Genomic DNA, 11924 nt, shown 5'->3' on the forward strand with positions numbered 1-11924 from the left:
AATTTTTGGTTTTAGCGTCCCTCACTGGATATTGTAAGGATCAAGTGAAATAACATTTATTATAATGCTCTGTAACCCATAAATTATTCTACTTAAAAAAAATTTTTTTTAGAGACAGGGTCTTGCTCTGTCACACAGGCTGGAGAGCAGTGGCATAATCATAGTCCATTGTAACCTTGAACTCCTAGGCTCAAGCAGTCCTCCAGCTTCAGCCTCCCAAGTAACTAAGACTGTAGGCATGCACCACTACACCTGGCTAATTTTAATTTTTTTTTTTTTTCTTTTTTTGAGATGGAGTCTGGCTTTGTTGCCCAGGGTGGAGTGCAGTGGCACAATCTCGGCTCACTGCATCCTCCACCTCCTGGGTTCAAGTGATTCTCTTGCCTCAGCCTCCCAAGTAACTGGGACTACAGGTGCACGCCACCACGCCCGGCTAGTTTTTGTGTTTTTAGTAGAGATGGAGTTTTGCCATGTTGGCCAGGAGTTTTGCTGTTCTGGTCTCAAACTCCTGACCTCAAGTGATCCGCCCACCTCAGCCTCCCAAAGTGCTAGGATTACAGGCATGAGTCACTGCATCTGGCTTAATTCAAATTTTTTAAATTTTTTGTAGAGATGGTTCTCACTATGTTGACCAGGCTGGTCTTGAACTCCTGGCCTCCTAAAGCACTGGGATTACAAGCATGAGCCACCATGCCTGATCCATAAATTGTTCTACTGATATTTGATTTTGTTAGAATTTGGGGGGGGCTGTAGAAAACAAAGTTACAGTCTTCATTAGTATTTCTTTTTAGCAGTAACAACAAAATAAGGCAATTAGACCAGTATTCATTTGGTACAGTCTTTAAATCGGTCATCCAATTAACCTTTAAAAAGTAGGTTATGCTTTTAAATTGTATTGGTTCTTTAATATGTGTTATACCAGAGTATGCTCTCAAATTTTATGTAGTTGAATTTCTAGAACAAATTTGGGGATATTCATTATATTTTTCCTTTTATATGAAATTGTGTAAGTACATTAGCTTGACTTAAATTATAAAAATATATATATATAAAGAAGAATGTAGACCCTATAACGTTTCTTGTCTTTGACTTTTTGGCTTTTATGTACCTAATTCTTTCTGATTGAGAACAGTTTTGAAAAAGTCATTCACTTGTTGGTTTTCATCATGGCAAAACTTTACATTTTAAGTCATCACACTATGAGAATTGTACAATTTATAATTTTTTTAAACTGTGTAAAGTAAGGATTTTTTCTCCATTCTTCACTCACAAAGGATAGCATTTTTATGGAACCTAGATTTACAAAGGAACTCATGATTCTTTTAAATGTTTTTATGTAGTTTTACAACTGATTAAGAAAAAATGTTTACATTTAATACAGCTGTATTTCCTAGTAGCTGTATAATCTTATACATTATTCTTATATAATTTTGACCTATTTTGTATGAAAATAATTGTGTTGGCATCTCTTCATAATTTCATTCTTTTCTCTCCTCCTTTTGTTCCAATTAGATGAATTTGGGAAAGGAGTAGGAAGACTATGCCTTCCATCTGACTGTAATCAATCTCCTGGGTTTTTTACTGATTTAATCTTAATCCTGTGCTCCTCTTTAGTCATTAAATTGATATAGGATTACAGTTTTCTCTCAGGATCCAAGTCTTCTAAGAATGAAAATGTTAAAGTCTACCCAGAATCAGCCATCCTTGTAGACATTTCTATTTGGTTGATTTATAAAGATTTAATATATAAAGATTTAATATGAGTTAAACATGTTTCTTATTCTGTGATCTCTAATTAGGAAGTAAAATTCTGTTGACATAAATATAAAAGAAAGTAAAGTTTTCACTCAAACACAAAACCACTACATTACTTACTTCCTAAGACACAGTAGTTCAATCTGTTGAAATGCATTGAAGGATAATTTCCTTCAGATTACTTTTTTAATCATCGTCTGCCTCAGGAAATCTGTTATGTTCTTTCTTGAATATTTTTGTTGGTGTCAAAGTGTTGCTTATACTTTATGCTCATTTTATTGGTCACTGTCACCAGTTTTTCCCAATAGAGATTAAACAAGTTTTTTTACCTTGAAATAATTCAGATTTTGAAGATTCACTGTTTCATTATTTTGCTAATTACCATTAACTGGTAAAGTTAGTCTTTAAAGATTTTTTAAGGTTGATATTTTGTCATATTTCCTGAAGTAGGATGGATTACTTTATTATTATTGTAGCGTTAAGGCTTTTTGTTGTATAAGTCAGCTTGTTTGTATATGCTAAATTGCAGATATTTCTTTGTGTTGTGCTTATTGGTTGTTTTTTTTTTTTTTTTTAACTTAGAGCTTAATAATTTCTATTTTCTATCCTGGAGTCTAAAATTAAACAAAAAAAAATTTTCTAAATTGGCAGAATTTTTTTTTAATGATTAGTAAAAATGCATTATTTTATTTTTAAAAATACCATAGGATTTTGAGTGAGGAAACTTGATTTCTAGTCTTGCCTCTCTTTTGCAGTTAACTGTGTAACTTTGGACAAGGCATTTTACCTCGTGCTGCCTCCATTTTCTCATTCTCTAGGGAACAAGAGAATTAGTTTAGATGGCGTCTAAAATTCCACCCAGCTCTCATTTAGTTCTCCTATGACCATTTTATAATCATTATTTTGGTCTCATTTTTATTCTTGTTATTCATCCCATGAACTAGATCAACTTGTATTATTTTACTAGATCGACTTGTATTATTAATGTCATTTGCATGTAAATTGATGGGATTCAGATATGTTATCAACTTTTTCCATTAGCAATTTTAAGTAATTTCAAAAAAGGAAAATTATATTACAGGTAATAAAATGAAAGAAAGTTATAAATATTAGACATGGCTTTTTTAAATGGGAAAGTCTTCTTAAGTACCAATATAAGCACCTTAAATTGATATATAGAAAAGAATGACATAACATTTTGTGGTCTTTGTTCTCTTAAATGTGAATATAGCTAGTTAGCCTAAAATTTACACAAAATGTATTCAAGATCGAATTAGTGAACAAAGCAGTGGTTCATATGGCTAATTTAAAAGCTATTCAATTTACCAATATTAAAATAATTATAAAATATAAAAGAAATTTCAGAGGAGTTGATTGAAAATTTTTTGTTCAGTAATTATTCTTAAGCTGCATTCTTAGGTTTATTACGTAAATATAGTTGCCAGATTGCCATGGGCAAGTGAATGTCTTCATTTGAAGTATTGTTAGAGATCAGTGTGGCTTGCTATTTTTAATTTTTTTCTGGCCATACAGAAAATGTTTCTCGAAGGGTTCCTTAAATGTCATCGGATAGAATGTAGAGATTGAGGCCAGATGCAGTGGCTCACGCCTGTAATCCCAGCACTTTGGGAGGCTGAGGTGGGTGGATCACCTGAGGTCAGGAGTTCCAGAACAGCCTGGTCAACATGGCAAAACCCCTTCTGTACTAAAAATACAAAAATTAGCCAGGTGCAGTGGCTCATGCCTGTAATCCCAACACTTTGGGAGGCCAAGGCAGGCGGATCACGAGGTCAGGAGATCAAGACCATCCTGGCTAACATGGTGAAACCCCCGTCTCTACTAAAAATACAAAAAAATTAGCCGGGTGTGGTGGCGAGCACCTGTAGTCCCAGCTACTCGGGAGGCTGAGGCAGGAGGATGGCGTGAACCTGGGAGACGGAACTTGCAGTGAACCGAGATCTCACTACTGCACTCCAGCCTGGGCGGCGGAGCGAGACTCCATCTCAAAAAAAAAAAAAAAAAAGAGATTGTATTAGTTACATTTCAGATTTCTCTGGTAGATTAAGTGTTCTCTGTGCACTAGGCCAAGGAAGTTCCTGTTACCTTTAAAGATCATTGTGTTTGCTCTGATTGTCTACATTAGCTCATATCAATCCTTTGAACACTGGTTCAAATCTGGGTGTTGGGATAAGATCTGATGATTAGAGAATAGTGGAAAGTTGATATAGGAAGGTATACTGGTTTCTGGTGTGATTCTTTAGCTCCACTTGATTCCTTGTCTTATATCATTTCACTGGATCATGTAACTCTCCTGGCTGTCAGAAATTAAATTAGATGCCCAGCCTTTCTCATTCAGAGATGCCTGTATTATGTTATTTTGATTGCGTACCAAAAAAAAATTGTTTTCAGTTCTCTGGCTCTGCAAGTCTTTGTGATCACATTTGTTAAATTGAATCTGAGATTCAGATATTTCATTTAATATTTTCTGGGTTTTAATAATGGGATATCCTGTAAGATAAAGCAAGTAATCCTAGAGTGATTTACTTTATGTTTAGTCATCCACCATTTTCCTATTTCTCTACTCCTCCCATTCTAAATTTTTAAAAGGAAATTTACAAATGTCTTCCCTTTTACCTGCCTCAGATAATTTTTCCCTGAACTCATCTTGTCAGCAGAAACATTTAATATGAAATAATTCCATATTTCTGAGACAAGATCAACACAGTAGTTCTTTACATTGAGCTGAGGTGAATGTATACTTAAAAATACTCTTATTTTCTTTTTATATGAACTTAAAAAACTTTAAAAATCATATATAGGACTCCCCAATGTGAAAATTTTAGGCTGGACATTCTCTTGCCATCAGGTGCTATTTCTACCTTAGCTGTGAGTTGGACTAAATCCGAATTTTGTAGCATTCATCTTTTTATAATATTTAACTTCCCTAGAATCACCACGTCTTTAACCCCAACTTCCAACAACTTTCCTGCTTTTATTTTCAAATGCCAAATTGTATCTTTGTGTTTTATTTTCTCATTGAAGTGTAAAAGTATCACATATATGAAGGAATGACTGATTTAGACATTCACTTTGGCATAATAAAGATTGATATTGATGCCATCCACCATCCCTTTCCTCTAGCCCCAGAAAGAAAAGTTCGACAACTCAAAAACGAGTAAATTCTCTTATCTTGTTATTTAATAGAACAGTGGAAGCTGTTTCTTCAAAACTAAAATATTTTACCAAAAAAATACTTTTTGTATTTTAATCTGATAGTGAATTTGAGGATTATTTATGTAAATGTATCATAATTAACAGTAATTATTAGTTACTTCACTCTCTAATTTGTGATACCCAAGACTCATATTTATTTAACGTGAGGTGTTTTTTGAGCCTTTTTTTATCTTGTTTTCTTAACTTTTTACAGTGTTGTTAGATGATCATGGTCACATCTCAGCATGTAGATCAGCTCCTGTAGTAGATCAGTTGTTCTCTGTTAGAGTCAGGCCAAGAAGGTTTTTGCTACATGGTCATAATTGGATAATACAGTATTATTCTGAACCACCTGAAATTGCTGGTTTTATTGGTCAAAAATGATCAGATGCTAGCAATTTCATAATATATATATTCAAGAAGGAACAAACAAAAGATCTTTTAGAATAGATATGTTAACTTCTCATCCTAACCCTATCAACATATCGGATGTTTTATGAAGGAGATTCTACAGATAACCACAAGTCTTACCAAGAAAATTCTCCTTAAAAAAATTATCCTTTATTTTGTTGTAAAATTTTCCAGTTTTCAAAAATGTTTTATCAAAATGACTTCATAATTGAAGTAAATACCTTTTGGGAGTATATATATGTTAATAAGGCTTTCACTAACTCTGTGTGTAGTTTAAAGCTTTTATAATCTGAGATATTGTTATATATTAGGTTGGTGAAAAAGTAGCTGCAGTTTTTGCCAGTTTTTTAATGGCAAAAACCGCAGTTAGTTTTTCACCAACCTGACATAAAAGGATTCATCTGTAAGTATCATTTAGAGGCAAAACAATTTTCCCCCTCACATCTAATATGGACTCAAATTTTGGCAACTGGAATTGTATCCTCTTGGTAGGCATTCTAAATTAATGAATACTGCTATGTGGTATAGTAAACAAATTTGCCATAAAATGCCATTTAAAGATTTTCTTTGTACCTTTATTTCAGGTTATAAGAATAAAGGTATATAAGTTGAAGATCATACAAAAAAAATAGGAAACTCCTACACAGGAAATCCCCAATTTTATGATTTAATAGGTTGTAAATTGAGTTGTTCCAAATTCAGACTACATCTCATCATATAAATAATATGAATAATAAGGGTAAAAGATTAGCCAACAAAAACTAATCTAGTACACCACAGAGGTACTCTAGATACATTTTTATAGTGGAGAAAGGTTACTTTGATCTCTCAATAATGGCTTGGTACACTTCTTCCTGGGCAATATGCTCGTGATACCCTCTTCTTGTGACCTATTCCTCAAATGCTACATTCTCCAGAACTTCCCTACCTGCCTTCTATCCCTAGTTATTCTTATCAGTACTTCCAAAATATAACCTATCTCAAGTGTTAGAAATTTGCTTTAATTTATATTAAAGTGTTAGTGACTATAGCCCTTTTAGCTCTCTTAAAGAGAAATCTGCATTAAAAGCAACCACGTTGCTGTTAGCGCAAATTAATCTCAATGAGTAGAATGTTAAGCTTTAAAACAAAAGTGGAAATCATTTAAATTAGTGTTGATGGGACATTTTGAGGCAAGAGATATCATTAAGTGACCTAGCTTGGAAATCTGCCTCCTTTGCCCAAACCCATGTAATGTCTGAAACTGCTGTGTATTTTCAGTGACCTTGAGAAAGGGAGCTAGTCATTTGTATTTATGGGCCTTATGAAGTCACGGCCTGCTGATCCTGTTTTTTAAGTTCAAAGGCAATGCCTGAAGCATCCTAGATCTCCTTCACCCTCATTCTACCTGACCAACAGCTAGGTCTGTCTTCTAGCTCTTTCTCATTGATACTACATTTACAGATGAACACTATCCATGCTTGTTAAAAAAAAAAAAAAAAAAGTCTTTCCCCATTTTACTGTTACACTTTTTCAAGAGCTATAAAGGTAGAAAAGGTATCCTTTTCATTATTCTAAAAAATATATCATTTTTAAATAGCTGGCACTTAGAAGTTTAGTTTTCCAAACTATTCTGAATCAAATTGCTGAGGTGATTCTAAATGTCTAATCTTGGTTTATCATATAAACATCTAATTAGAAAGTGTTTATGCTAAAGACTTGTATTTTGTGGCATTAGTTCTTTGTGTTTCTTTTTTATATGTTCATTAAAATGGTTCACTTCCAAATGAGTGGAAAAGTTGCTGTTGTTGGGATGTACAGGGCAAGTGCACTTGGTTAGAGCATGAACTGGGAATTTCACATTAGCTGATGTGCTTTGCACTCTGCTCTTGTAGATTTATTTTGTTTACAGTAGACTGATGTCAGTTTTTGTAAATGTTTTTTCTTAGCACTTTAACTGTGAGTGTACAAACTGATTTTAAATGTAGTGGTTGTATATTTTGGTTATAAATTGGAAATTTTTAATAAAATTAAAAACTTTGTTCTCTTTTCTGTCGTTAGTACCTGATTAATTATAATTTTCTTTGTCATCTTCCAGACCCTTTAAACAGTCTATTTAACATTACTGTACTGCATTTTTAAATGTTTTCATATTTTAAGTTTTTCATATAATAATGTAGGAATCACAGTAGTCTGCCACATAGAAATAAACACACACCATCCTATATTATATCCCTTTTTCTCTTACTTATTTTGTCAATGCAGATAAAACCCATCTCTGTTTCTTGTTATATCTTCAGCACATTACACTATTAGACACATACTAGAGGCTCAATAAATATCTGTTAAATACATTGAAGTATTGTATTTATATCAATTTCCCAATAAGAAATCCTACCCATATAAGCAAACAAATTATCAGGTGATTTATTTTCATGCACAGGAAGGCAGAAGAGGATTTAAACTATTAGTAGTATGTATTAGCATATATCTTGCCTCGATCATACAGTCTTTTATTGGGAGACCTTAGAAATCCTAAGGTCCAGCTTAACCTGGTGCAGACCTTCAAAACACCATCCTTTATAACCCTCTGCTTGAATGATTTCAGTAGCAGGAAGCTCACTATGTAAAGCCTTACATTTCATTTTTATTTTATTTTATATTTTTATTTTGTCTGTTTTTTTGTTGTTTGGCCTTCCATTTCATTTTGAGACAACTCTAATTGTTATAAAAGACTTTCCGTATATTGAGTGGAAATTATACCTTCACTCATTGATACTATTCTACAGATATACAATAATTCTATCACAGAAGTACTTTCTAGACATTTGGAAAAAAAAAAGGTATCCTATTTCCTCCAAATCTCTGCAGGCAAAATGTGTCCTATTCTCCAATTCCTATTCTCCAGTTATCCTATAACATCCTGTCAGACCCTAGTTCTTCTCCAAAACATTCCAGTTGTGAATACTCCTCTTAAAGTCTTCCAAAGAACTGAACACTCATCTCCAGATGCTGTAAAATCAGTGAAGATTGCATTGTACATTATGTGTACATAAACTTCGAATTAACCTCTACACTACTGTTAATCCGAAGTTTATGCAGAAAAACAGGAGCCCTTTTTTACAATCATCTCCCTCTAACCATTGAAGGGTCTAGCTATTTATATGATGAAGATATGTATATATACATATTCATTAATTGTCCAAACAAATTTGTCAACTAAAGTCAAATATTTCCCTGAGGCACTGATTGTCTACTATGTGCCAGGCAGTGAACCAAATAAAGTCCCTAATCTCCTGACTATTTCTAAGATAAACCAAAGACTTAATTAAGATGGAAAAATATCCTAAATTATTGTTGCTAAATTTAAGATTCGCCTTTGAGGGAAGGGAGGAGGGTATTTTTGAGTGTTTTATGTTGATCATTGGCTAACTTGGTGGGCAAATGCCGGTCATTCGCCAGTTGAGGATTAATCAGCGTGTATGCTGGAGCACAGAGGTGCATATATGCACAGTTTCTTCATCTGCAAAATGGAAGTATTGGACTAAGCCAGTGTTTTTTAGCTATGGGATCCTTCATCAAATAAAATAGTGTATGTAGTCTCAGTACGTAAAATAGATAAAAGCACCCTTTTGTTTAAAAGAAGTGTAAGGTCCCTGAATTCCACTTATTTGGCCCAGCCCTTCTTAACCCCTGTCCATTACAGCATCTCTTGAAGCACGGAGACAGAACTCTCTTCCAGCTGGAAGAGCCCACTTTAAAAATTACTAAACTGTTCTATATCTTGACTGGTGGTGGCCACACACATCAGCATGTGATAAAATTGCACAGAATTGCATATACACACACCCAAATGAGTGCATATAAACCAATGAAATCTGATTAATATTGATGGATTATATCTATACCAATTTCCTGGTTTTTATATCATAGTTACCACTGGGGAAAACTGGGTGTGGGTATTCTTTAAACTGCATGTAAATCTACAATTAAAAAGTGTAACAAAATTTTTTCGTAAATTAAAATAATCTCTAGGTCCCTTCTAAAATTCTCTGATTAATGCCCCATTCATTTTCTAGCTGCCTTTCCTTTCCGTTAATTTTAAAGAAACAATTAGCATTTGTTTTGAAGAGACTCTTGGTGAAAGTATCTTACCCGGGAATTTTTCGATTGTTACGTGGCCCTCCTAATTGGGTGTTCTCAGTGAAAACAAGACACTGGTAATGTGCTTTACATAATTAGAAAATAGCCCTCACATTCTACCTGTTTCCAACCCCCCACTTCCTCTAAGCTTCCCAGGAGCAATGATTCAGAAGTCAAACTGCTCAGGACCCCTACTCCAAGTGTGGCAGAAGAATGGCCTCTTAAAGATGTCCACTTCCTGATCCCCAGAACCTGAGAATACCTTACCTTATATGGCAAAAGGGACTTTGCAGATATGATTAAGGTTACCGATCTTGAAGTGGGGAGATTATCTTGAATTATCCAAGGAGACCCTATCTAATCACATGATTCCTTAAAAGAAGAGAACCTTTCCCAGCTGTGGTCAGAGAGAAATGTGACAATGGAAGAAGGCTAAGAAAGGCTCAACATTGGAAGGACTTAACCCAAGCTCACTGGCTTTAAAGATGGAGGAAAGAGGCCATGAGCTAAGGAATGCAGGCAGCCTTTCAAAGCTGGAAATGGCTTTCAGCTGACAGCCGACAAGAAAATATGGCTCTCAGTCCTGCAACTGCAAGGAACTAAATTCTGCCAACAACCAGAATGAGCAAAGGTATTAATCCTTCCTGAATGTCTCCAGAAAGGAACCACTGACATCACGACTTTAAGGCAGTAAGACCCACGTCAAGACTTCTGAGCTACAGAACTGGAAGTTAATAAATTCATGTTGCTTAAACCCCTAAATTTGGGGTAATTTCTTACGGCAGCAATAGAAAGCTAATATACTAAGCCTCACACCTCCACATCTGCAAAGTGTAGGCAGTAAACAAATGAGTAATGGAAAATGGCCCAAGGAGGCCATTAAGAGTCAGAAACATTTCAGAGAGCTGGCCAGTTGCCATGAAACAGACTGTTGAGGTGGGTGGAGGCAGGTTGGAGGAATTGAGATTAATAAGAGCAATCGGTCCCTGCTGCCTTTCTTCTGATTTCATCTCTTTTATTATTATTATTATTATTATTTTACCATTACTTTTTCAGTTTTCATTTATTTCCATATGGTCTTCATTTTTCTCTTTTAATCTAATCAAGCATGGTGGTTTTTTGTTGTTTTTTTTTTCCAACCCCACACTTCCACCAGCAAATGAACCCATTCGTCAGAAGGAGATGAGGAGCAATTTAGGCTTTGGAAAAATGAGATTTTCACATGTACCAACTATTGAAAAGTTAGGGAACACAGCTTTAGTATCTAGTCTCTGGGTTCTCCTGAGACTGTGAACATACACAAAAAAGAGTTATACACAAATCCACTTATTTAAACAAACAAAAGCTACAACACCGGGCACTCAAAAATCTTTTGAAAATAACGAAAGCTCTCTACTAAGGTACTGAGGAGTCACTGTCTTCTACTCTGCAGCTGAAGAATTATATTGAGCTCTTTTCACTATCTCTGTGGACAGCTCAAGACTAAAAGCCCTTTGGGGCCAATGGAATGTCCTCATCAGCCTCAAATAATATTAGACAAGCTACTGTACAATAACAAAAACGGCGGAGGAGTTTAAACACGCCACATGACACCAGACTTGTTGGAAAAGTGTTTGCTAAATGTGGGAAACACGTTCATACACTATGTATGCAAGCTTTTGATTTCTCACATGTCCAGGTGACCAGAAAGGCAGAAAGAGGGAAGTTGTTCTCTGACGACAGATAGGGTACAGTTGAGCCAGATTAGGGGAACTGTTGGTAACAGGCCCCCAGGGCACAGGTAATGCATGGGCCTCCACTCATCAATTTGGTGGATTCCAAATGAACCCTTATTATAGTGACAAAGATTCCCGTGCATTCTCAGCGTGATGGTAGTAAGCATTTCTGAAAATTCCAAAAATGTATGGGCCAGATATTGGCTTATTTCTGGAGCCCCTGCTACAGCACTAAAATTAACAAATCCAGAGGTTCTCAGGTGGGAACAAGCTAAATCCTGTAACTGAAAACTCCTTGACGTCCTATTTTGGGGGAGAAAAAAATTGAAAAATCCTTCCTTTCTTCTCCTTGTCCTGTTCATTGATAAAGGCTCTTTACGTGACATATTTAACTCTAAGCCTGTTTCAGCTGTCATAATTTTGGTTGTTTTCAGAGCCAAGGGTCATTTGTATATTGTTCCTTGTCTGTTGATGAAAATTGCTTTAGAAAATGATGTTCAAGTATCTGTAACCATTCAATAGCATTCATTCATTCATTTATTCAGTAAATACTCATTTGTTTACCTACTCCTTTTGTAAGACCCTAGGCATGCAAAGGAGAAAATGACGTGGTTTCTTTTTTTTTTTTTTTTTTGAGATGGAGTCTTGCTCTGTCACCCAGGCTGGAGTGCAGTGGCACAATCTCAGCTCACTGCAACCTGGGTTCAT

Source organism: Macaca fascicularis, chromosome 8 (genome assembly GCF_037993035.2).
Source record: "Macaca fascicularis isolate 582-1 chromosome 8, T2T-MFA8v1.1".
Lineage (NCBI taxonomy): Eukaryota > Metazoa > Chordata > Mammalia > Primates > Cercopithecidae > Macaca > Macaca fascicularis.